Below are 26,223 nucleotides of genomic sequence, written 5' to 3' on the forward strand. Positions count from 1 at the left end.
GTGAACTACACTTTGGGATACACTTAAACCCCCCCCCCCCCGCGCCCATAAGGCTGTGTTACCTAATTTGACATTTCTGTGCCTCAGTTTCCTGATCTACAAAACATGAGCAATAATAAATACCACTTTCGAAGTTATAATGAGGATTAGATGTGTTAGTACAAGTGAATATTCCCAGGGTAATTATCTGGCACAGAATAAGTTCTTAATACTTATAAGATCCTTGTAGTCTTTGTACAATTAAGGCAACTGAAGATCAGACTTGATAAACTCCTAAAGATTTTAGTAAATGGCAAATGTCTTTGTGAAGTTGGAAGCTAGGAGGCTATCTTTTTAATTCATAAAGTCATTCACCCTTAGGTCTATAAAATAACACAGGTAGTCATATGAACTATGAAAATATATTAAAAACTATTGTATTGTAATATTACCTATAATTTTCATTACTCTGTTTTTCTTGCCTGATACATCATTTTGCAAAACTGTAAGGTCAGTATTCAGCCTTACATTTGGCCTTCTATTTAGCACTACATCCTGATCATTTGTGCATTATTGCTATGACAATCAAGGCTATCAAATGCTCTGTCTGATGATCATATCATGATGGAAATCATCATTGGGTGGGTTAAGAAACCCACCACTCCCAACATAAAGACAAGTTACTGGAAGAAGAGAGATTTGGCTTGAATGACACAGGCTACTGCCAGCAGCAGGACTGAAATCTCCTGACTCCTAATTTTCTTACTTTCACTTTCTAAATGTTATGAAAATGGCCCCTGCCCCCCCCACCAGGTTGATGTAAATGCCCCATTAAATAGTTCGCACTCATCCTTGAAAAGTGTAATTAGTGTCTATTGGTGTTTCAGTAACGTTTGGAAGCTACCCTTAAAAGTCATCCAGAGGCAATTAGTAGAAGATGCTCCAGTCAAGGCAGTTGGATTTTACCAAAAAATAAACGGTTCTTTTTCTCTGACAACTCTTGGCTCCATGGTCATTTTGTGCCTCCCATTTTCCCACAAAGTTATCAGAGTTATAGTCACACGGTACATGGCTGCCACCGGCAGACACTTCCCTATAGGGGATCTCGATGGGCTTTAGCCCTCCTCTGCCCTGTCATGAAGGAGCACCCTGAACACACACTGAGCTGGATCTGGCATGAGCACCCACTTGCAGTCTAGACAGCTGCCTAAGAGAGGGGCTAATGCTAGGTTTCACCAGACTGAGCCTCGCATTTGTCATGGCTCTGCCCACGGTGATGCCTTTGATCTTGATCCTAGCAAACCACAGTCATGGACAAAGGTAGAATGGATTTCTGCTTCTCAAAATCCTGGATGGAAATTCCCTTCACTCCCTGGGCCCTCCCCAACCCCTTTCTGCTCCTTTCGTTTTACCTCCAATACTTAGCCCTAAATCCAGCTCTAAATCCAGCATTAGGGGAGGCTGTGGAGCCGGGGTGAGTCATGTGCCATGCTGTTCTGGACATCCAGGGCCATGACGGACCCATCTGGGAAAGCACACGGTCATCTTGACTGAGCCAGGCATCCTAATCATAGATTCCAGCTCAGCATTCTTCGTTTAATTTTCTCTGAGAACAAGCTGGACTGTGATCTGATCCTCAGAGAGGGGCAATCATTTCCAAAGGGCAGATTGTTAGAAAAGTTTGCAGTTAGCAACAACAACAAATATATGCAGGCTCTTTGTGGTTATGGCAAAGGAATGTGCCAGCCACGCATGTGCTGTCATCTCACTGGCTCTTGTGAAAACAAGACTATTCCCTGGGCTCCGTGCAACACTGTTCTTCCCCGCTGCCCCCACCCGTGTGAAGAAAGAAAGTAACTTGAATCAGGTAGACTTGGTTCACAGGCTTCAGGTGACGGCTGAGTGTTCCATGAAATAAGTATGGGGAAATCTATGAAAATCAGCATTTTAGAAGTAGTACCTAAGCCGCTCATTTTGTAAATGGAGGCACTGACAATGCCCTGGAAAGGAAAAGGTTTGCTAAAGGCCCAAGTGAGCTGAGTTCAGGATTTTCAAATCTCTTTTCTCATGCAAGCAGTCAATCACACATGCCTCCGCTTTTTCCTAGAGCAAAACTGGATATGCTGTGTTTAATTGTGTTTAATAAGGCTCCTTGCAAGACAATGTAGAGGTAACATCATTTTCCCTGTAGGGCAGGTTTTTGTTTGTTTGTTTGCTTGTTTTGTTTTTGCCAGAGAGAGACAGAGACAGAGAGACAGAGAGAGGGAATGGGAGAGGGAGAGAGAGCAATCAATTTGCTTAAAGATGAAGATATTTGCTGGAAAGTGAATATTGGGAGACACAGCAGCTGGCTTTCTGTTTGTCCTGCTCCAAGCGAGCACCCTGCAGAGCGGCACAGGGTGAGGCAGTGTTTGACAGTTGCCAGACACCAGCTCTGCTCTGCTTGGCTGCCTTAGACAAGTGGAGAGCCAGATGCTTCCTGCACTTGGCTCTGAAGCCAGCAGGTCCATGGCTGTGTTCAGTTAGGTATTCCTCCCACCCCCAGGGAGTAAGAGGGGGTGTGATACCTTCCCACCTGGCAGAGAGAAGCATCATTACTGGCTCTCCCTCCTGTACGCCCATCACACTATTACTAAACCAACAGCGGGAGCTCCATCTGCCAGATCCCAGGGCAATGTACTGCTACTTGACCTTTAGTTCTGTATTGATTGGCATCCATGACTCACTATCATGCTACTGGCTTCTTGGTAACTTCTGTCTCCCTGGATGGGGATATTTAAAGGTTTCTAACATTGCTTTCCAGCTCCATTTTTTGGTGAGGAGGCAGGAGGTTAATATCAGTGATAACCATGTGAGTTTTAATGTTCTGGGGGTGAAGCTCTTTTGACAGCTTTCAAGTATCCAGGTAACTTCCTGCTACACTCTTTCTCCTTGCTCATACCCTGTCTCCAGCCCTGGCCCAATCCTAGGCAAGCAGTAATGACAGGCTGCTTGGAGAAGGCCTTCCAAAGAGCCTGGAAGTTTTAAGAAAGACTTTTTGTGGTATTTCAGGCCTGGCCAGAATCAGGAAGCACAGGATCGCTCACAAGGAAACTAGTTCTTGCACAATTTCCAACAACACCCCCCTTCCACTCTGCCCCAAAGCCTTCCCTGAACCACATATTCCCACCCCTTCCCCAGACACAGGTTTCTGCAGAGTCAAAACTTTTGATAGTTCAGATAAGGTTCAAATGAGTTGCTGAACTCTTGAGGGCTGGAAGTGAACCTAGCATTTTGTTCTTTTGCTCATCAGTGTAATGAGTATATCAGGCTGTCTGTGTCAAGGTAGTTGGGGTCACAGAGTGAAAATCGACATAATTGAAAGCACTAATCAACAAACAATTACACATAATGGCACAGAATGACTACTTATGAAACCTTACATGATTCTGACCAAGTCTGTCCATAATAATAATAGGAGATACACAATTGTATCACAGGTTTTTTTTTCTTTTGGGTGTGTGTGTGTGTGTGTGTGTGTGTGTGTGTGTGTGCATATGTGTGTTTTAAGAAATAAATTCTGGAGGTTTTGTTTTGTTGGCTTCCATTGATTTTTTTAAAAAATGTCCTCAAAGGTGGCAAAAAGAACATGATTAATGCTTCAGAAGCCATTAAATTTCAAATTATCCCTCAAAAGTAAAGAGCATTCTAGTTATTTTTCTAGATGGGGTATTTAATATATTTCAACTGGATACCATCTCTTAGGTTATTTAAAATGCTTCCTTGAGGAGAGACTTCATTACCCTTTAGTTGCTTTCAATCATCAGAACTTTAGGGTTGATTTTGAAATACTTATTCTTCTCATGAACTTGGGGAAGTAGGGGAAGCAATTAGATCTTGTGATTTTTAAGGCTGCATTGAGAATAAGGTAAGAAAATATCATAAATTTTATTTCATGCTTTCTTGCCAATTGACAGAAATGTGCAGTCCATATGAATTCATATAACAAGAGTGGAATGTTGGAAAAACCAATAAAGAATTTGTGGTCTGACCTATAATAAATGTAGTTTGATTTAGAGTCTGTTTTTCACAACATGGCAAAATGAATCATAAAATAATGGGCCCTGAAACTCCTGCATTTTTTAACAATAGCCTGGGGACAGTTTACGGTGTAATGAATTATAATTAACCCACCTTCAAAATCTTTTATGAGTATTTTGCCAATTAGCTCCGCATGCTTGCTAATGACTCATGGCTAGTGCATGTCTTTACAGAACCAGATTTTACAGCGCACACTGCCGTGTTAGCTCAGCACAGTGTACAGCCCAGTAAGGATGACACAGGTAGGTTGGAACACCCTCCATACCATCTCTGCTTCGCTAACCCAACAGACTCAGCCATCATCCTCCAAACCCTAGATAACCACAATGGCTTGTGGTGTCAGAGGGCTTAGGTTGCTGATGGATTGCAAGGAATGCTTCGTGCCCACAGACACATCTGCTGTTACTTAGGGCTAGCATATAGAATGCTACTAATTGTGAAGCCATCTTTGTTTTCTTTACTTCACACTCTGGTTAGCATTATTTTATCTTCGTGGTTCATGGATTTCTGCCATTGACAACATAAGTCCACTCTAGAGGAAATAAAACAACCCCCAAGCTGTCTCTTTCCATTGATTTGCTTTGCTTTGGAATTAGAGGAACTGTGTACACTCAAACATGTTTCCTAGGACCCTTGTTCTAACCTTGCTATGTCAAGAGTTGGCCTTTTCTTGCAAAAACAAAGGTTTATACAGGCGTGAGGGGGAAGCGGCAAGAAGCTAAAGTCTGGCTTTAAACTACTCACTGAGAAAATGAAAAACTTCATTCTTCAGAGACCAAGCCAACCAAGTCAAAGCACAACTTAAGAAGCCTAACCAAAGGTGGCCCAGAATTTACCCGGTTATCTTGATTATGTATAAAGAATGTTTAGGATTGTAACATCATCAGGATTTTTCTGCCAGCAAGTACCATAGTGAAGACATGAAGGCTAATTCTCCTAAACATAGTGCAATAATGTTGTATCTAGGAGAATCTCAACCACTTAGTGTCTTTCCATGATGAAAAGTAGGCAGATACTTTTGAGGAGACACTGATTCTGGAATGGTAAAGAACCACTTATGAATGGAAGAGGCTTTTGCAAAGAAGGGCAGAGCAAAAGGAAGAGAGGTAAGAGTCCCGGAAGGGAGGCTCTGCTCAGCAGCTTCCCCAAGCAGGAATGTCACAGAGTCACTCCTTCAGGAAGTGATCTTACTACAATAACTGGGCTCTTTAGCATCCCAAGGTGTGATTCCAGCAAAAGAAAAATCCTCATCTCCCTGAAAGACTGAAGGGTATTTCTTTCCAGCTCTTTCTTACTTTATTAGCATAGCTCCCTTAATTAAATGCCAAGAACTAAATAATGGGACCATACTTCTCTCTTGGCAAGATTAACTAAATAAAGATAACTGCCGTTCTAGGTGGTATAACATTTAATACATTCCCATGGCACGCAGAGAAGTGGGATGGGGGTGGGGAGTTAGATAGCTCCTCCCTTAGTTATGGTCTCCACTCAGCAGACAGAGTAGCCCCTGATCTACAGAAAACCAAGGCATCCAGGAGTTAATTGCCATCTGAGAACACTTTGTAGGCCAATGTCCAATGTCCTTAAAGGGATCATGATGTCTGATAGGTCTCTATCTTGGACCTGCTATAGCAGCTCTAGACTAATCTCCTCTTAACCTTCTCCAGTTTACAGATCAGGATTAGATAATATAAACTGAAAATGTATCGTCCATCCAACAACTGGTGAATAATGAGCTGAGCCTGCTGTGGTTATATCTACTGGGGATTTTAATTAAGAAACATGCTGTTGCACACTAATGCTGGGTGATAGCAGAAGAGAGCAACTAAAGGAAACAAAAGGAAAGAATGAGCTAGACATAGAGACCGGATATGAAGAAAGAGACTTTGACTCCTAATGAAATTTTTTTTGTCTTTTTTTTTTTTTTTTTATCGGTACCGGGGATCGAACTCACGACCAAACACTTGAAAGGCAGGCACTTATGCCACTGAGCTAAATCCCCAGCCCCTTCTAATGAAATTTTAGTTTCCAACGAACCCCAGCAGAACTTTCTCCCCTTGTACAAGTTCCTGTATATTCCATTATTTGGAAATAGAGTGACTTTTACTGGAACACTTGCTATGGATCATCAATTTTGAAGGAAAATGCTCTGAAGCCAGGCATCCTAGATTGAAAGCTTGTCTCTGCCTTGCACCAGCTCTGTAGCTTTGGACAATCTATGACCTGGTTTCTGCTTTCAACAAAATGTTGCACCAAACACTCTTTAGCAAGCACAAGAATGTGAAGACAAATTGATATGAAACAAAGTGTGTAAAACAAATGAATGTTGAATAAACACTGTTGCTTGTTACTGGTTCCCTCTTTACTACTATTTCACTGTTAACAGACTTCCTTCTCTCCCTCGAAATGCTGAGATTTCTCCTAATTTGACTCAAACTGAGAAACCAACCTCCTCAACTGAGAAGGAACATTCTTTAAAAAGAAGCATCCTGCATTTCACAAACACACAGCTCTCACATTTCCTGAGTGAATTTGTAGACTAATAATCCAAATATTCAAACAACTAACTCTGTATGAATCCTTATTATCCATACTGTAAACTTTAAGCTTAAAAACTCTTAACAGATTGACCCAGTCCATTGTTTCAAATCAGTATTCACAAAGATCAAGTTTGAGAATCCATTCAGTGGTTTGGGAATAAAGTAAAACTAACCGCCACACTTATACCTGGACTAAGCCCTAGGTTTTGTCTAATTAATAATCATTGCAGGTGGAATAAAAAAATAATATTTTCTTAGTTGAGTCATAGATGAGCAGATCCACAAAAATTAATGCTTCGCTAGTATTCACTTCCATCCTGAATTTTAAGCATCTATTTTGCATGTTTAAAGTGCTAACCACTGTCATGGTCACTGGGAACCTTGTCAGTTTCATTCAGATGTGAGCTATATACTTTCTTTAGGCAGGTATCAATCTAGTTTTGCTTCAATGACACTTTTATAGAAATTAACCTATTTAAAAAATCACATTGACTGGATTCTACAGTAAAATTACTTCAACAATAATTTTCTATTCAACATTCGTACCAGAGTTGAGAGTTATCCAGCTTCTGTTAAATAGTTTCCTCTGGTTAAGATTAAACCTAATTGTTAATACTTTGGAATTTAAGAGAATCAACTCTCTTAAATTGAGAATACTAAGACTTTCTTTCAGGTGTTTAAACCACTGGAGTTTCTCACCTAACTTAATATATCCAGACAAATATAGTAATTTTTTACTTAGTTCTAGTTTAACTTCTTTATGTGATTTAATTTTATTTTTCCTTTCCCTAGATTTTGCCCTGAGGGGACATGGGAGACGAGCAGTCGGCACACTTCCTTATAACCGTGCCTTTTTAGAATCTGCTCAGGACAGCTAAGGAGAGAAAGTGATGAGGACAGCAAATCAACAGTCTCTCTGTCCTAGGAGTAAAAAGAAACATTAAATCAATCTCAAAAAATACTATTATTAGGAAGTATTTTAAAAACCTTAATAGAAACACATAGGTCATTCCAATTTAAAGTGGGAGATTAGTTTCAGGGATGAAGTTTAAGAGTCAATTAACTTTTTCTGAGCATAAAAAAATATTCATATCTGAATATAATCTTTGGTTTATTTTTGGTCAGTGAGGATACATATGTATATATTTACACAGTACACAAAAAAGTAAGATTTTTTTCCTTTCAAAATATTAGAATATATTTTACTTCCCTTCTTTTAGCGCTGTTTGTGTTCCATTCTTTTCCATGAGGTTTGCATTAATGCAGTTTTTAAGGTGCATTCCTTTCTATTATGTAGTTCCATTTTATGTGACTGTTCAGAGCCACACTATATAATCACACCATATAAATAATAAATAACCATATAATCATAAACCAATTCTTATGAATCAAATTGAGCTTAGTATTGTGCTATATACAATATAACTCGGAGGATATAGATCTTGACCCAGCCTTCCAGAATTTACCGAAGAAAGACACTAAATGCATTAGATTTGCAAACTGGGAAGAAACTTAAAACCAGTTCAGCAAAGGTCAGCGAGGTATTCCCATCATTTACAGGTCAAGAGGAGGTGTAATTAGAGGGAAGAGATAAGGCTGAGCATGTAATTTGGATGGAGATGAGAGACTAGATATGAGATTCTTGTGTAGGTAGTGATTGTGCGGGAGCAAATTTCACCATTCCACGGAACCTACCCATGTTTTTTACATAATGGAACTTATTTAGCATATGTTGTATGCAAAACCCAAGAGGTGTACAGATGAGGCAAGTACCTTCCCGACTCATATCCTATGTGCCATGCACTTTAAATTTTATAAGATTAGGTTAATATAGGAAACATATTTCATAAACCTTCCAATCTGACAACATTGAGAGATACTATGTCTTGTTGAGCTAATAACAGTGCAAAGAAAGATCCATATAGCCTATGTGTAAAAGTAAGAAATACAGAAAATAAAGGAAACACGACTTACTTCTTTACATGGTTTGGTGAGGTAAAATATGACCTTGAAAGTGGTGAGACTTCCCAGAGAAGGAACTGAGATGCTTGAAGTCAGGAAGGAAGAGTTTGCCAGATCAAAGACTGGTTGATATAGTTCTTCTTATTAGTCTGGGTTTGCAGTAGAGTTGTCCCATGTATGTAGCCACCCTTAATTCCTTTCTTCATCCCCTTGTTCACCTCTCCCTTCCTACTCCCTCCATTTCTGGATTCCCTTCCCACTTGAGAAAATTCTATATCTCAAGACTTCCTCTTTTCCATCTTCTATTTTAGTCTTTAGGAACCATTTGAGTTTCTCATGTAAGAGGAACATACAATATTTAAGCTTATGTGTCTAATTGATTTCATTCACTGTAGATGAATGAATAAGAACAACATGTTATCTACACACACTGGAGTGCCAGGCTACACTAAAGAAAGATGAACTTGTAAAAAAATGCACGGACCTTGGGATGACAATGGTTATTATATTTTCACCCCAGCCACCCTTTGATAAAAGCTTTCACGTGCAGACCACTTGCAGGAGTTTTCATGACAGGAAGGCTTAGCTCTGGCCATTGTATTTCACATTTTTGAGAAGAGCCCAGAATGAGGGTGTGCTCTGGTCTCCCTGGGGACCCACGCCTCTCTCACCTTGTGTTAGCAGCAGCCACAAGGATTGGGCAGTGCTGACTAGAGATACAGTCCCAGGGTAAACCTGAGCAATCTCGTCCCCGGAAATGAAGACTCATTGGACAGTGGCTAAAAAGAGCCACAGATTAGCAGCTTAATGACCAGAGTTTAATACACAAATCTGCCTATATTAAAGGATCGCACCGCAAACATGGCATAAACAGAGCTGAGAGAAGAAGCAAAGAGAATCATGAAGAAATGGAGCTCACATGATACCCAGCCTCCAAATACATAGCTTTGGTCACTTAGGAACTATATCCCCTACTATTTACAGTTAAAAGTGTCACCTTATTTCTGTTTGTGGAATTCTCCTTGCAAGATTCCAATTCATATGCACAACTGAACTTCATAGTCACAAATATTAATGGAGAATTTTCTTTTAACAACTCATCAACATATTTAAGTAGACAATTGAAAACATGACAGATTTGAAACACTGATAGCGAATCATGATGAGCAATCTGTAGGCCAGGTACGTTTCACCCTGGTCTCTATGTTTAGATCTCAGAATATGCAACATCTGAACAATGGGTGAAGTCAAAGTAAATCAATATTCTTTGTCTTTGGTGAAACCAAAAAGGAACTGCACCTATCAAGGATGAGTACAAGGATACAGTAGGGTCCAAGAAAAAGACTACATGTTATTTGTGTTGAATCTTATGAAAAATTGGATATTTGACTATTTTTGATCTTTAAAATACTTTGTATGATTCATACTAATGGGAAAGATCATCAGGCTAGAATCTCAAGGTAACATCTCTGAAAATTATTTATTATGGAAACTACAATGGCATTTACATAAAATTGCTGGCATCTCTACTGGATTGAATAAAAGATTGTTAATTAAAATGTGAACAGAAATCTGAGCATGATGTTGCATGCCTGTAATCCTAGCACTCTGGAAGGCTAGGTCAGGAGGATTCAAAGTTTAAGCCAGCCTACAACTTAGTCACTTATCGACATCTTATCTCAAAATAAAAAATAAAAATAAATATTTGTTTTTAAAGAAAGGATCTGGGGAACAGTTCAGTGCAAAGGCCCTGTGTTTAGTCTCTAGTTCTGAAAACAAAGACATATGAGCAAAAAGCAAAAAAGATTAGACTGATTAAAGTCAAAGTCTACAGGACACAATGAAAGAGCATTAAAGCAAGAAAAGCCAAAGAAAGCATTGCTGCCTTCAAAGTAAGATGAGTACAGCACATACTGGAAAAAGGGAAGGAGTAAAATACAGACATGATGTTGTGAAAAACTGAGTTGGTGCTCTGCAGTTATGGTAACCAAAACATCCCAGCACTCTGCCAATTTTAGCACTAGAAGTTCCATGTCCCAGGATCTATTAATTAATTTCAGGAAAAAATTACCCAATATAAAAAATAAGGAAAAGTATAAGATACAAAAGGATAGAAGTTCTACCAACAATTTAAATGTATTTTTCAATGGGACAATTAAGTTACATTAACTTTAAACTCTTAATCACAAAAATATTAAAAGTGTATTTCTGTTATGTGTATAGTGTGAGAACAAAACAAGCACAAAATTTATGAAATTTTGTGAAAAGAGACTAACACATAGACATATCTTGGCAAATTTTTAAAAAATAATACACAAAACTGTCACAAAAAATGCCTCACCAGAAGGACAAACGCAGTGCGTAAGTTGTAGAATGAGCTAGAAAGCTGAAAAAAATTATAGAATTGATTCCTTTTAAGTTCAAGGATCACTAAATAATATTGAAGATTCTGATTGAAGATAAACAAAAGGGAAAGTACACGTGAAATCACAGAAATAACAGAGAAAGAACATTTTAGACATAAGAGAAAATGCACACCACTAAATCTAAAAATCTAAAAATCTAAATCTAAAAATCTAAAATCTAAATCTAAAAATCTAAAAATACTTGTATGATAAAAATGTTTGAGAAGGCAAAAACTTTAGGGAAATGTAAAACCAACAATGAGAGTATGAGCAGTTATCAAGACTTGATTGTAAAATATCCCCATAAGGTATTTTACTGCTGAGTTTGATTACATCATCATAGAAAAGGATACTCTGTATTTTATAACAACTATTCAAGACACTCCAATCAGTGTCATTCTAGCAGAATACTGCTACCCAAATCTGATAAAGAAAGCCCCAAATAGGCCTAGTCACTTAAGAATGTAGGCCCACAAACCCTGAAACCCAACAGACATAGGCAATGCGGGGCACATGTCTACTCTTGAAACATCCTTTTCTTGGAATTGCCGCACCTCTTTCTCTGCGATGAGGCACACAGGGCTAAGCGGCAGATCATTACACTATTTGTCTGAGCTCATCCTTTCTTTCCTACAGTGAGCTACATATCAAGACTGAGCCCTACAATGAATTAGATTATCTCCCTTGAAATCATTCTAGTGAGGCATGCACAGTGACTCAGAATTTGAGGAAAAAAGGGACTTACCACTGGGATCTAGAAAGCTCTTTCTGTATAGTCCTCGAACTTTGGTTGTTCATTGCTAATCCCAGTGTTGTCCACAAATCCATGCTTGCACCTTTTCTTCCCTAAATCATGGTGGGCTAACCTCGCTGGACTCTTTCCCAGGCTTCTGTGCCAACACTCTTTTGGGTTCAAACAATGGCAGCCACTGGTAGAAGAATGGAGAGGAGCATGGTGATGAAAACACACTAGTCCTCCCCACACATGCCCCACTGCTGCCTGGAGTGATATTTTTGACAGTACTGCATCTCTTCCATGGCTCCAGCTCCTTCCCTGAGTGCTTCTGACTTTGGTGAACTCTGATCACTGATATCTGGTCACACCACTCACTCCCATTATATTTCAAACCAACAGGATGCTAATAGTCTCTTGCTAGTAATACTCAGGTACCTCAGCACCCATGGTTTAGTTTTTCACCTTTCCCATCACCTCTGTAACTAATTTTTTTCACTGATGCATCTACTCAGATTCTGAAAGCAACAGATAAAAATGGATGCAAGATTTTGGAAACTTCTAGAATAATGATGTCTTCCAAATGCTATAAGTCTTTTATTATGGATCTTAAGAGATTATCTTATAAAAATTTCATTAGGTTGTGTTTTTTTCTCACATATCTATCACTTCATTTTGACAGTTTTTGTCAGATTACTTATGATAAAGTCCCCAAGTACATCCGCTCTAGACCCAGCAGATAATTCTCTCTTTAAAAACATTAACAGCCTGCTTACAATAAAAAAGTAATGCATTAAATGAGATGTGTATAAAAGCTTGGAGTACATTAAATGATAAGCAGACAGAAGAAAAGATGAATAGGAAGAAGAGAGCTTTCTAATCTTCTGAGCAATGCATCTGAAACATTTGGGCCTAATGTTACCAAAAGTAGTTCTCACATTTCCTGATAATTTTTGTTTGTTTGTTCTTAAGATGGGCCTATCTAAAATGATGAACACTATTTATGGATTTCTATTCTTGAATGCCTATTACAAGCTCCATGCCTTAACTATGATGTTAAGTTAGAAGCACAAGACTCTAAGCCAGGCAGGGTAGGCATTCCTGTAATCCCAGGACTGAGAGGCTGAGGCAGGAGGATCATTTCAAATTTGAGGCCTGTCTGGACTATATCATGAATTCAAGGCCAGCCTGAATTACAGTGTGAGAGTGAGACTCTGTCTCAAAAAAGAAAAATTATACACTCCATCCTCAATTAATATAAGGAAATAAGGACATGTATTTGACACATGCTAGGCTAGTCTTGCCCTTGGGGAATCAAAGTGATTCAGGTGGCATCCAACTAGGAAAATGAAACCACTTTATTTATTTAGGACAAGCACAGGTTCATTTCTGGAATGCCATTCTTTTTTGGCAGATGTTTTCATAATTTCTTGGTATTCCTTTGGGCCAACTTGAAATATCAGCCTCTCTCAGTAGTTGCCCTTCACTCGCCCTGTGCCATTTTTCCTGTTCAAAATGACCAGCATACTGTGTGTGTGTGTGTGTGCATGTGGGTGTGCGTGTGCATGTGTGTGTGCGTGTGTGTGTTACTAGATACTGAACCCGAGGTCTCATGCATGCTGAGAAGTTGCTCTACCACTGTGCTACATCTCCATCCTTCTATTAAACTTGAAATTGAGACAGAGTCTAGCTAAACCGCCCAGGTTGTTCTCCAACTTGCCATCCTCTTGCCTCAGCCTTCAAAGTATCTGAGGTTTCAGCTGGGTGACATCTAATTGCTTTGATATTCCCTCTGTTACCAGAATGACCACTACGTCACAGTAAATACTTCTGCTACTACTATGACTAATAATTTCTATTGGAGAGATGAACTCGAGCAGCAGTTTACTCAGTGGGTAACATATATTCTCTTTTAGTCTTCAACCCCTCTACAGTAAGCACTAATATTTCCATCTTACAAATTAGAAAACACAGTTGTAAAACAGGCTAAATCTAGCTCAAAGCTATGACATCCTTATTGCCCTCTGCTGTTTCCCACACCTATATTCACTTAGATACATTATTATGTATTTATTTGCTCATTTACGTTTTTACCTGGTTACTTTTGCCTCATTTTTTGCCATGCTCCCTTTGTTCTGCTTTAGTGACACTGATCTATTGACCTCCCCTGGAATATTCTCATTTCTGAGCTTTTCCTCATGTTATTTCCACCTTCTGAATTGTTCTGTCCCCTTATATCTGCGTAGCTCATTCCTCTGCAAAGTGTCTTCTCAGTGATGTTGTGTAATATACTCCAGTAATCTTACCTTCCCCGTCATCCCTGTTACCTCGCTCTGGCTTATTCTTCATAATGGTTCCCTCAGCCCAGTTGATACTACTGGATTTAGTCATTACTCCAAAAGATACTGATCACTTTTTACATAGTAGGAACTATGTTAGACACTAAACATAGAATCATATAGAAACATCAAGGTCCTGCTTTCATGGAGCTTAAACCTCTTATGCAATAAAACATAGTGTGAGAAGTATTATAATAAAAGTAAGGTCACCAAAGCTGAGTGAAAAGACAGAGTGGAACCTGAATCCCCAAATGGTACGAAGCAGCAGTAAAGGATTCAAATGCAAATAGCTTATTCAGTTGATGATCCTTAAAAACATGAACATGAAAGTAGAAAATGACACTGATAGGAAAAGCAAGCCAAGAAAGGGTTAGTATTGAACAAGGTATCACAGTGAGCAAATACAGCTTTAACTCCTAAAAAGCACCAGAAGATGAAGACTTCATCTTAGAGCTATTTCACTAGTGGGAAGAGGGGCTGGAGTAACTATGCACCATTATGTTGGGGATTTGTTGAGGGCAATTTCCAGTGGCAGGTGAGGAAAAGGTTAATTCCTGGGCATTCCAAGCCTGTTCCACTTGGGAGCTAAGTGGGTTCTGAGAGTAAAAGAGAGCCTTCAGGCGAAGAGTTGCAGGTGCTTGCAGTTAGAAGCCCTTGATTTGGTCATGCATGAAAATGGTGAGTGCCAGAATATATGGGTGGGGTGTTAACTACATCTGCTGCAGAGTCTGCAAATTGAAGACATACACCACTGGTGTGACAGTAAAATGGCACAGCTGCTTTGGAAAACAGTTGGACATTATCTAGTAAAGTTGAAGATATTTATACACATGACCCTGAAATTCTACTGTCCTTTATATAACCAAGACAAGCTAGCTTGTGTGAAGCAGAATAAATGTTAAAAAGAATAGTAGCATTGAGCACATGAATGTAATCATCCCAGACTAGGAAAAAAATGCAAAAATCCACCATCAGTGGAATGGGGAAGTAAGTTGCAATATATTCATAGAACAAACTGAAAATAATGAAGAGGATCAACGCAAGAGTGTGGAATAGATATCACTTCATGAAACATAGCACAAGGAAGGGAAAAACCCTTAGAATCTTGAATTTGTAACCTAATTGTGTCTGTCAGAGTACTACATTGTAAATAAGAATCAGTAGTTATGATAAAGTGTCACTTGAGATGATAGGGTGTTCTTACTAATGAGAAATCAACCATCTAATCAAAGTCATTGGAACCAGTGAAGACAGATGGGATATTGCAGAAAACCCACAATCTGAGTTAAAAGAAACCCTGAAATATTTTCCTTTGGCAAAAAGTGGATAAAAAAATGGTATTATGGGAAGGAGGGAAAGTCAATTCTGAATGGCACAAATAATGAAAAATAATTTTTTCTCAAACATGTAGATCATTCCATAATTCCAATATTACCCCAATAGTTCTAGATTATACAATAATAAACTCATTGCAATAATTGTTATCCAAAAAATAATTATCCAATGAACAATTATTTATCAGACATGTAGAGTATTCCATTTCTCAAATCGAATAGTCACATTAGATGGATTATTTTGTTTGCTCAAAAAAAAACATCACTACAGAAACTCACGTATCTTCTAAGGAAAAATGAAAGATCACTTCAATGGAAATAAAAATACTTTTCAAAACATTTTATTGTAAATAAGTTTTGACCCACACTTTGTCATTGGTAGGTTATAATGAGATTGCAGTCAGATATTCATCTACTCATTTAATCTCAAGCATGAAAGCATTTTATGTTTAGAGAAAGAAGCCTTTCCTGAATACATAAAGGGGTGTTTTTCCCCCCAAAGAAATCATGGTAGAATGGAAAGATTTAATTACTAGACATTTCATGAAATCGCCATGCATCTGCTTCTGTAGTAAGTCACCAGCCAAATTCTGACAGTGAGAGATTTATTTCATTTCCTAAAATCAATAGAGTTTTAAATACCCAGAGGAAACCTCTGTTCTCTAGTGATGGTACTTACAATCTTTTATAACTTTGTATTCTCTCTTCACAGCAAATCATTTACGTGGTTGTAGTCAAAACACATTGTTGTGAACACTGGTGTACCTCAGTGGCGGACTGCTTGTCTGGCATGGGTTTGATCCCCTGGGGAAAAAAAAAGTTGTGTTTCCCTCATTAAAATGATAATAAATTACATTATAAATAGAACATATCTCAGTTAATTTAATAAACCTTATATTATATATCCCCCAAGTGATAGGGAAACATTTTTATAAATGCACTAGGGTTTTATTGACATATGATAAAACTCTATGCATAAAAGCATATAATTTGGCACATTTTAATGTATCTATACATTTGTTTAACCATCACCACAATCCCTCTCCTCCCAAAATTGCATCAAATCCATCTTTTTTTCTCTACTCTAGTTCTCAAATGATCACTATTTTAAAATTTTGTAGAATTTCATACAAATGGGCTCATAAAAATGTACCCTTTCATCAGGCTACTTTCATTCAACATAAGATGCTAAGATTCATTGAAATGGTTTTATGTATCACTATTTTGTTCCTTTTGCTGAATAATATGCTATTCTAGATTAATATCTCAAAAATCCTGAGTTTAAAAAAATTATCTCATAAAGCACTAGGTTAATGAAAGCCTACTCCTGAAAACTTAAATCTCACATTTCTGATTAAGACATTTTTATTCAGAGAAAAAAATTAAAAATTTAAAAAGACAAGTGCCAGGCATATAATAGATATTCAATAAATACTGAATGAGTAAGATTATTCTATCAGAACAGCATTCATATTAAGATCATTAACATGCATCCTTTAGACCTTTTGAAAATCTGAAAGATCTCCAGATTTGTATGCCCGACTCATTTATCTCTTTCATTAGTAAGGATTTGGCTTTACTAGAGAGAACTGATTTAACAGCGGCTAGGTAACTCAATTTAATCTAACCCCAATAAAATGACAGCAATGCCATTTATTGCTGTAGGTTGCTTTGTCAATTCCATTAATAAATATTCTTCACCTATAATCTATCTATAAAGTTCAGTTAAACTCCATTCAGTTCCAAGAGAAAGAAAAAAAAAAAAAAAAACTAGAATCTCCTGAGAAACACCACTCTCCCAAGAACTTTACATGCATTATGTTATGAAGAAAGAACCCTGATCCCTTCTCATCAATTTGAGAGTGAAAAATGACTTACTTAGTTCATAAAATGCCCATTTCTATGAAATTACTAATGAATATGCATCTTCTAAAATATATGATCACTATCATGATTAGCTAGAGTACTTGTTATATATCACTGTATAATCGCATTCTCACAAGTTCCACAACTTAAAACAACTAAATACTTAGCTTCTCAATTTCCACTGGTTAGAAACCCTTGGGTCTCCTGTAAGGTTAGTCTAGGTGGTGGCTGGGGCTACATCCCCATCTGAGGTCCCACTGCTTTTAGGCACACACAGTGAGTGGCAGAATTCAGCTGTGGGCTATCTAGAGCTCCTGGCCAGTAACTTCCCCCAGTTCCTTGACATGTGGCTTCTCCAGTTCTGTAACAGCTTACACTCCATCAAGCCCTGCAAAAGAGGGAGTCAGCAGCTAGAGTCAACTAGCAAGATGGAACATTATCCAACATAAGGTACAGAGCCGTAGAAGAGATGCACCCCCACTTTGGCTGTGTTGTCTTAGGAGCAGGTCACAGCTCCCTCCCACTCAGGGGGAGAGAGTTGCATATTGACAGTGAGCATCAAGAATTGGGTTAATCAGGGCCATCTTTGGGTCTGTTCACCACACTCAATGTGTGTGGCATCTCGCCAGGCAGATAGTGCCTCACTGAAAAGAGAGAAGGAATCCATTCAACGCGACTTGCTTTGATGAATCATGTATTTATTTATTTATTTATTTATTTAAAGAGAAAAGAACAAAATTTCAAAACAAGGTAAGAGAAGGGTAACAATGGTTACTATGAACCATTTAGAGGCAGTGTGGCCCTCAAGGAGGTCTTTCTCAAAGAATAAGTCTTTTCCGGCATGATGGTAAATGCCTACCATCCCAGTGCTCTAGAAGACTGAGGTAAGACAACCCCAATTTCGAGCTCAGGTTTGGAGAATTGAAGGAATTAGAGAGACTTTGTCTCAAAATTAAAAAGGGGGTAGGGTGGGAGTGCTGGGGATATAGTTCAGGGCAAAGACCCTGGGTTCCATTCCCAGTTCTGAAAAATTAATTAATAAATTAACTAACGAGTCCTCACAGGATCCCCGAGGGCTGAAGGACTGACAGCAGCATTCTGTATAGTTGTGAGGTGCTCTGAGGTACAGCAGCATTGCATTGATTCTCATCATAATTATGTACTGTAAATAAGGAAATAATTATTAGTCCTCATTTTCATACGGGAAAACAGGGCATCAAGAGGATAAAGTGACCTCCTCAGGGTCAGACAGTGCTGGTGCCTCTGTCTGGGCTTGCCCTTGACAGAGGGACACCTCCAGCCACAGGCCTCAACTCCTCCCCAAGGGAGCCTGCTCCTACCACCCTTCTGGGCCAGGGCTCGAAGACCCAGCTCTGTTTCCTTAAAATACACCAGCAGGAGAGGAATAACCAAATGAAAGCACAAGCACACTTCTCAGCTGTTCAGATATGTGACTGAGAAAGTATATGTTTTCCAATTTAGAGAAACCAACCATAGCAATAGCCCCGCGCTTTCTTATCTGCTGGGGTTTGTTATCATTTTTATGATGTCATAAAAGTAAAATAGACACAGAAAATGTAAATTAGGTCTAAACATTTTCAGACTGGCAGAGTTCTGCAAACCCAGGTGACCCTATGCACAGGATATTCCCTGTCTCCTGGGTAAGACGTGCAGGGCTCTTTGCATTGTAGTCATTTATTCACCCACTCATCCACGTGTTCATTTCCTCAGGTGTATCGGGTATTTTAATAATTTCTAACTATTCAACATGACCCCTAACATACAATGTGTTATAGCTACGGGCAGTGTTCACTGTTTTCTAGAGGAGAGGATTTCTCATCTGTAAGACCGGAATGACACCTATCTATCAGAGAAACTACAGTGAATTAATAGATATGAGGTACAGAGCAGTTTCTAAATACTATAGCAACAAAATAATTCTGAATTGATTTTTTATTTCCTTTTAAAAATCAAACAAGAAATAAATTTTTGATAATTGCACAGTTATTCTGTACTAGCTCAGTCTAATTTTTAAATGGTGAGCCTAGTTTATGCTACCCTGGATAGTTATTAGTGGCTTTTCTTTACAAACTGCCTTGATTTCAATGGTAAATGCCACCAGTAAGAAGAAATAAGGGAGAGATATTTTTGCAAATGTGTTCTACACTTCAGTTATGTTAGCTCTAAGTGGGGTAGTTTGTGGGAAATCAGTACCCAAGCAGTAGAAAGGTATATTTTCTAATAACTGGTCATTTCTCCAAGTGAGACAAATCAGTGCCCTCTGGGAATTTCTCCCTGACTTCTGGGAAAGGATGATCCATGGGACAAGGGCAGATGAGACAAAGCAAGGAATTTTGGAAAGGACATCTGTTGGGAGAAAACAGTATAAACACTTCTAAAATACTTCACAGCCAGGTGTAGCAATTTAGACCTGTAATCCCAACATAGAGGGAGACTGAGACAGGAGGATCACAAGTTTGAGTCCAATCTGGGCAATTTAGTGACTTTGCAAGACCCTGTCTTTAAATCCACAATAAGAAAAGGTACTACTCTAACATAAAGAAAGATAAACATGAGTCATTGGTAGGAAAATGGATGTAATTTGAGACCATCACGGTAAGTGAAATAAATCAGGCACAGAAATTTCTCTTACATGAAAAAACCCAAGTTATAAATAAAGAGCAAAGTAAAAGGTTGGAAGTGGGGAGATGGTTCTTTCTCAAATGGGATGGGGATTGAAAGATGGGTGGAGGGGAAGAAGAGGGGAAAATAAAACGAACAAAAGAATCATGATACTACGTTGTGTATGTGTCCCATCTCCAATAAGGAGTTCAAACCTGTGTGCTGCAGATACATACTAATCAAAAAAAAAGTTTTTAAAAGGACTGACGATGTAGCCCAGTGTAAAAGTCCTGAGTTCAGTCCCCAGTGAGGGGAGAAGGGAGGCAATCTTTCATCTTACAGCTTACTTTTTATCATCCACATAAATAACAGTTCTAGGGCCACTATTAGTAATGACTGTCTCATACCCAGCTATAAAAGGGATGTCAAATAAAGCCTAATGGGCCCTTATGTTGTATTCTTTTGGCATGTGCTTCAATAATTTTGAAGTTTACACCCCTAAATTGATAAGATTACCAAAGGCTCTTGCAATAAGGACAAAAGCAATTATACTTGGGTTTACAGGGGCAAATGCCAAATTGTAGACAAGAAATGGAGCAGTAATCCATACAAGAATGAAACATTTAGGCCAAAGGTTGAGTTTTCATCTCAACAAGAAAGCTAGGACATCATCTATTCACTTTGGATTGTACAAAATAACAATCACAGGACACAGAAACCCAGGCACTTACTCAATGCATTGCCTGCCTTAATCAAAACGGATCTATCTTGGGGAAACGCTGTGAACTGGATTCTGGGTGGGTAGAAGACACACAATCTCGGGGCTTAGTTCTCTTTCCCTGCCTTGTCCCCTCCTTTCTCTTTCTCCTTTTCCTTTACTTTCTTCCCTTTTTTTTTTTTTTTCCTTTCCGTTCCTTTATTGTCTTAAAGAAGGGTCCAACCTCAGGATCCTAGAGGACCCAGAGAAGCTGTACACCTATTAATTGATAGCACAACCTGAAGCAAGTCCCTAACTGGGGCAGCCTCATCACATTGAGCATCTTTGAGGGAATCTTTAACACCTTTCTCTACTGAGAAGGATTCTGGATTAATAACATTCTATTATTTTAAGGAGTGTGTAAAGGCTGAGCAGATGGGTGATAGGAGAATCCGTTGATGGTCACTTGTTCCCTAGCTAAAAGTATCCCACCAGTTAAGTAAGCCTTCTTTCTCCTTTGTGACGAAGATAAAGTTTATACAAACTTGAGTGAAACTAAAAGCACAACAGAAACCTCACGGTGAAACCTCCAAAGTGGCATTCGACGGCTCTGTGATGTGCGCCCCAGGACCAGAAGGTTTTAGACAACAAGCAAGGGACTGTTGATTGCACAGGGAAGGCAGCATTTGAATACCAGACAACTTCCAATTAGAGCAACTTAATTAGGTAAATCTTGCAGGCCTGATTGGTCATCTACTTGAGATCAACCACTTGGGATGACAAGTTTGTGATTTCTGGACATTTAGGGAATTGTAAAAGAAATATGTGATGTTTTCTATGTAATATTACCGCTAAGATGGGTGGAATAATTTTCCAAATTTATAGATGAGCCAAGTAGTATTCAAACAGTCAAAATAAGTTGCCTACAATCAGATAGCTCATAAATGAGAGAGACAGAATTTGAGCCTAGTTTCAAAGTGGGTGCCTTTCCCCACAACAGTGTTCTGCCCTCCATCTGCTCCATGCAGAGTCAGTGGTGGGCAATGCATTGTGTACTTCCCAGGCTTGCTGACGGAATGCTGCCGGTTTGCTTTTTGCTTCTGATTATACTTCTTGGATTCTGGAAACAGACCCTTTGAAACTGGATTCCTAGGCACGTAGTAGATATATGAATGAAGAGTGCCTATGTTTGAGTACTGAGAAAGAGGGTTGAATATGAAATTTTAAGTAACATTTGTGATGGTGTTTCATTCAGTTGTGTTACCAGTGGAAGATCATTGAGTGCTTACTATAGACATACAAAGAGAGAAGAATTAAAAAAGTCTGAGTATAAACAGTCTTTACTTTGAGATCCCTTGATATACGTAGTCAGTGCCTTTTCTGAGTCTCTGTGTCTGTCTCTCTGTCTGTCTCTGTCTCTCTCTCTCTCTCTCTCTCTCTCTCTCTCTCTCTCTCTCTCTCTCTGAGACAGGGTTTCACTATGTACTGCAGGTTGGCCTTGAATTTGCAGAGATCCCCCTGCCTCAGCTGCCTGAGTGCTAGGATTATAGCCATGTGCTACCAGGCCTGACCCTTTTCCCAACTTTTTAAAAATAATCTTTCAGCTATATTTTGAACATACTGGTAGAAGGACTTGAAAAGTTGATGCCCAATTCTTAGTAGATCAGAAAAAAGATCTCTAAAATGTGTGGCCATTTATAGTCAATATAGGCATTGACTATGCCTATATAATTTGCTTTTTAATTCTTCATTTTCTTGAGTTTTGATCCCAATCTCAGGAAGGAACAAATGTTTAATTATCTCAGATGTAAAATTCCACCAAGCTGGAGACTTTCAAAGTGCCAGTTCTTCGTGGTTTCTATCCACAACTTAACACAATTAGTATACTTGAAAAGACTCACAGACTCTTGAGTTTTAATCAATTTGGGCTGAGTTTCAAGGTCTTGGTGCAGCCTGATGTCGGGCTCCTCTAGCCTAGTCTCAGGTCAGATTACAAAGCTTCAAAATGCTCCAGTTCCTAAATTCCTCCCCCCACCCCACGCAAATAGCTTGGGAAAAGCATCAGGTCTGTAGAGAAGATTACATTCCTCCCACAGAGAACCAGCTCCTCTGAGCCACCAGGAATTTACAAGGGAAGAGGGCAGGAATTCTGCGGCAAGGAGAATTTACATAGCCCCTATAGGTTAACATACTGACTTTAGCCTTTTGGTCAGATGCAGAATGAAGCAGGTACTCCAATCTACACCGTGCAACTAAGCTAAATTTTCATTCTATGAAGGCAATAACAAATTCAATTAGAAACTCTAAGAGTTCCCATGCATCAATCAGATTGTGAACAATTAGTTGTAATTGGTACCTTTCTCTGGAGAGATACATTCTTTACCTGCAGTCAAGGGCTACTGGGGAGGTGTAAAATTCTTTCTTGACTTTGAAAACATCAAAGCAATTCCTTCTAATCTGAGCTTTTCCGCCAGTCCCAAATTGCAAGCAACAACTTTAAAATGAATTTTTTTTAAAAACTGAGAAGTATTTAAATAAGAAATGGAATTCCATATTTTCTAAGACATATTTTCTAAAGACAACAGTTGATGATGCTGAATAAGAAATCCATACATACTTTACCTGTAGAGAGTAATTTCCAAGTGCTTAATGATCCCCAAGAAATATTAGATTTGCAACCTGGACTGCAATGATGATTTTTGTAGGCATTTCTAAAACAGAGACCATGGCAATAGCCATGTCAGCACAGCAGTTCAGTCATCATACTTCAAGGAGTTAATTTCTAAGGACAATTAAACATAAGTAAATTGGTGGTGATGACTTATCCTTTGCAGCTGGGAGAAAAAAAAAAAGCAACTGATGGTCCTTTTAGACAACCAGACACTCAAGATTAAGACTCCTTAAGAAATAATAGCAGGTGAGGAGACACATTTTTTAAAGGTATGATACATAACAGAGAGTGGTAAAAGTGATAAGTTGAAGTCATTTCAGGGGCAGAAAGTGAAGTGGAGAAACTGACACGTGCCCGAGGCCTCAGATGCATTTAGACTCAGGTCGAATCCAGGCAGGACCTAAAGTTTCCTCAAGTACACTGAGACTGGGAATTCGAATGTGTAAACGAAGAACCTGGCTTAGAGGGCTCTCACGGGCCTCCACTTGAGAGAGACTGATGTTAGGACATTAGGAAGCACTATAGGAATCTTGCAAAAAGCCAAGTTTTCTGCAGGACCTCTTCCTTACACTGCCAGAAACAAGATATGAAATTGAATGTTTCTATTTTTATGCTAAAATGGAAACAGAGGTGGGAAGGATACAAGAAATCCATCATGCAAAAGAAATAGTTTTTGTTTTAAATTTCAAACCCAACAGAAATTCTAGCCCTCCAAGGATATTATGAGGCTGTAACCTTAGCCCTCTACTTACCTGACCTTTAGCAGCAGGGAGCAGGCAGCAGCAAATAGGCCTTGGAAGTCTACTTCCTAAATCAGTCTCATTCCCTCCAACTTCTGCCCTTCCTGTGAATTATTACACCACCTGGCACCAGGAATATTATTGACTCTGGAGCAGAGAGCTTAATTTTGCAATAAATTTTACAGATTGCTAACTGAAAAACAAGAACAAAAATGAACTACTAGGTAGTTGAAACCGCTGAGTCTCGCTGCTCCTTCCTGCCCTTGGGTAATTTATGGCAGCAGAGCTGGGCTCCCACACTGCGGCTGTCACTTTGGCGTGGCTGCTCTGCTCACCCCGGTGGGGCAGCCGGCCAAGGAGGAAGCCATGCTGCCTGCTCTGTGGATTGCAAACCACACTGCGCATGCTGGAGTTCCCACAGCCACCCCTGCTCCCGGGGCCTCAGAGGTAAGAATTCGAGGGAAAGTTGGGGCGCACTCGTGATATTTGATGGAAAGAGAGCAGAGGGGAAAACTGCTTCACAATACATTCATTCCATCTCTGCTTTGCTTTTTTCAGTTCCACCAGTATGTTGGGAATTTCATTCTGTCTCTTCTTGCGTTCTGTTCAAGTTAAATTTGTGGGACATTGACCCTCGGAAGGCTAAGCTGCTGCTCTGGAGGTGAAGAGGTGTGTAAGGCAGGACAACGGGTTGTATCGGTTCTCGATGTGAAGAAAACCGCTCCAGAGCATTGCCCAGGAATTAGCTATGTGCCTAAACTACAGTCTGACTTTAGGATGATTTGATTCTGTGGCAAATATCTTCCCTCCCTCCAACAGGTTAGCTCAGACATGTCTGCCCATAGTAACAGGAGTCCAACAATCAAAAGACACAAGCACTCTCTAGCCTCTGCTGAAATCAACCTTCCTGTTATTCCACTTGTCAAAATATGACACATAGCGAAGCCCATACAGGAGGCCACTACGAAGCAAGTAGATAGAGAGAGATGCAAAAACGTGAAGTCCTTAGTGCAGCTCAGTCCAGCACTGTAAGAGAAGTACAGCCCAGCAGTGGCAGAAGCTGGAATTAGAGCAACAAGGAAATAATGGAGAAGCAGCTCCTGAGGCTTGGCCGGGTGGGCAGTGGAACTTCTCCTGCAGACTAGGATTTGAAGGGTGAGTGGCAGAATATGCAGGAATTTTGCATGGAGCGTGGTGTACAGACGGAGAAGTAGGTGTCCATCATGTGGAACAATATGCCCCCGGGACAATGTGCTTACCAGGGTGACCCCCTGGAAACAGCCTCTTCCCTTTCCATGCCATGGCATGACTTGTCCTCCTTCCATTCCTCTTCTTCCTCCTGGGCGTCTTTTTACTTTGACCTCTTTTATATATTTATGACTTTAGTTGGTCACCACCCTCCAGGGCCGACCTGGCACAGTATTGATTATTCTTAAACCTCTCTTTCCTTCCTATCATCACCTCCAACCCCAGTTTATACTTCTCCATGCCTCCGGGATAGTTTCCTGTGGCCACATCCCAAGGACTCTTCACGTTCATTATCCTTCCCACCATCTGGTTTACCCCCCCAGAGGTCACAGTGGCAATTATTGGCACCAAAGTCTGGTGTGTCAGCCAGCCAGGAACACGAGCCCTGTTTGTCTCCCCACCCCTCTGTCTCCCATTGTACCTGCCAGCTCCAGGTCCTGCTGACTTTGACCTATAAGCATTTTTCAGTTCACTCCTCTCCTTTTTAGTGACTGCACCCCAACCTTCCCCCACTCCAGCCAGATCTTTATCATCTGAAATGACCACCACAGCCCCAACTGTTCTTCCCTTCACAAATCCAGCACACGCTCGACTTTGGTATAATTTATCTGAAATGCAAATTAGATCTACAAATCTTCTGCCTAAATCATTTTGTGATTTCTCATTAGCTATTTCACTATCACAAGATCCAGGGGCACCTTCAGGAAATTGCTCCACAGATTGTGGTATTCTTTTTTCCTTTTCTCAAAATAAGTCCTATACCCTGGGAATGAAATCTGTGTTCAGGAAGACACGCTGGGTTTACTGTATTTCTCCTTGATCCCAGGAGTTTAATATTTCCTACCCTCTATGCCTTTGTGTCCCCTTTTATGATGTTGTGTTTCTTCATTAAGACATTGCATCTTTGTGACTACCAGGTTACGTATTTAAAAATTACTCCTTTGGAAATAGGAAATTTTACTTTGGGTGATTATTGGTTGGGATGGCATCAGTCATCACAGATCACA

General features: G+C 39.5%; 1 long non-coding RNA gene across 2 annotated transcripts in view; it reads right to left on the reverse strand.

The window, feature by feature from the left end:
- LOC134476059 (uncharacterized) overlaps positions 1 to 24,235 on the reverse strand; it is a 169,260-nt gene extending 145,025 nt beyond the window's left edge. For both annotated transcript variants that reach the window (XR_010047504.1, XR_010047503.1), the window contains exons 1-2: positions 23,981 to 24,235; positions 16,052 to 16,176 (exon numbers count right to left, since the gene is read on the reverse strand). This is a non-coding gene — a long non-coding RNA (uncharacterized LOC134476059). The remainder of the gene's footprint in view (positions 1 to 16,051; positions 16,177 to 23,980) is intronic.
- Positions 24,236 to 26,223: the final 1,988 nt, after the last annotated feature.

The sequence above is a fragment of the Cavia porcellus genome, unplaced genomic scaffold (assembly GCF_034190915.1).
Source record: "Cavia porcellus strain 051 isolate PalLab524CR breed Dunkin Hartley unplaced genomic scaffold, mCavPor4.1 scaffold_5, whole genome shotgun sequence".
Lineage (NCBI taxonomy): Eukaryota > Metazoa > Chordata > Mammalia > Rodentia > Caviidae > Cavia > Cavia porcellus.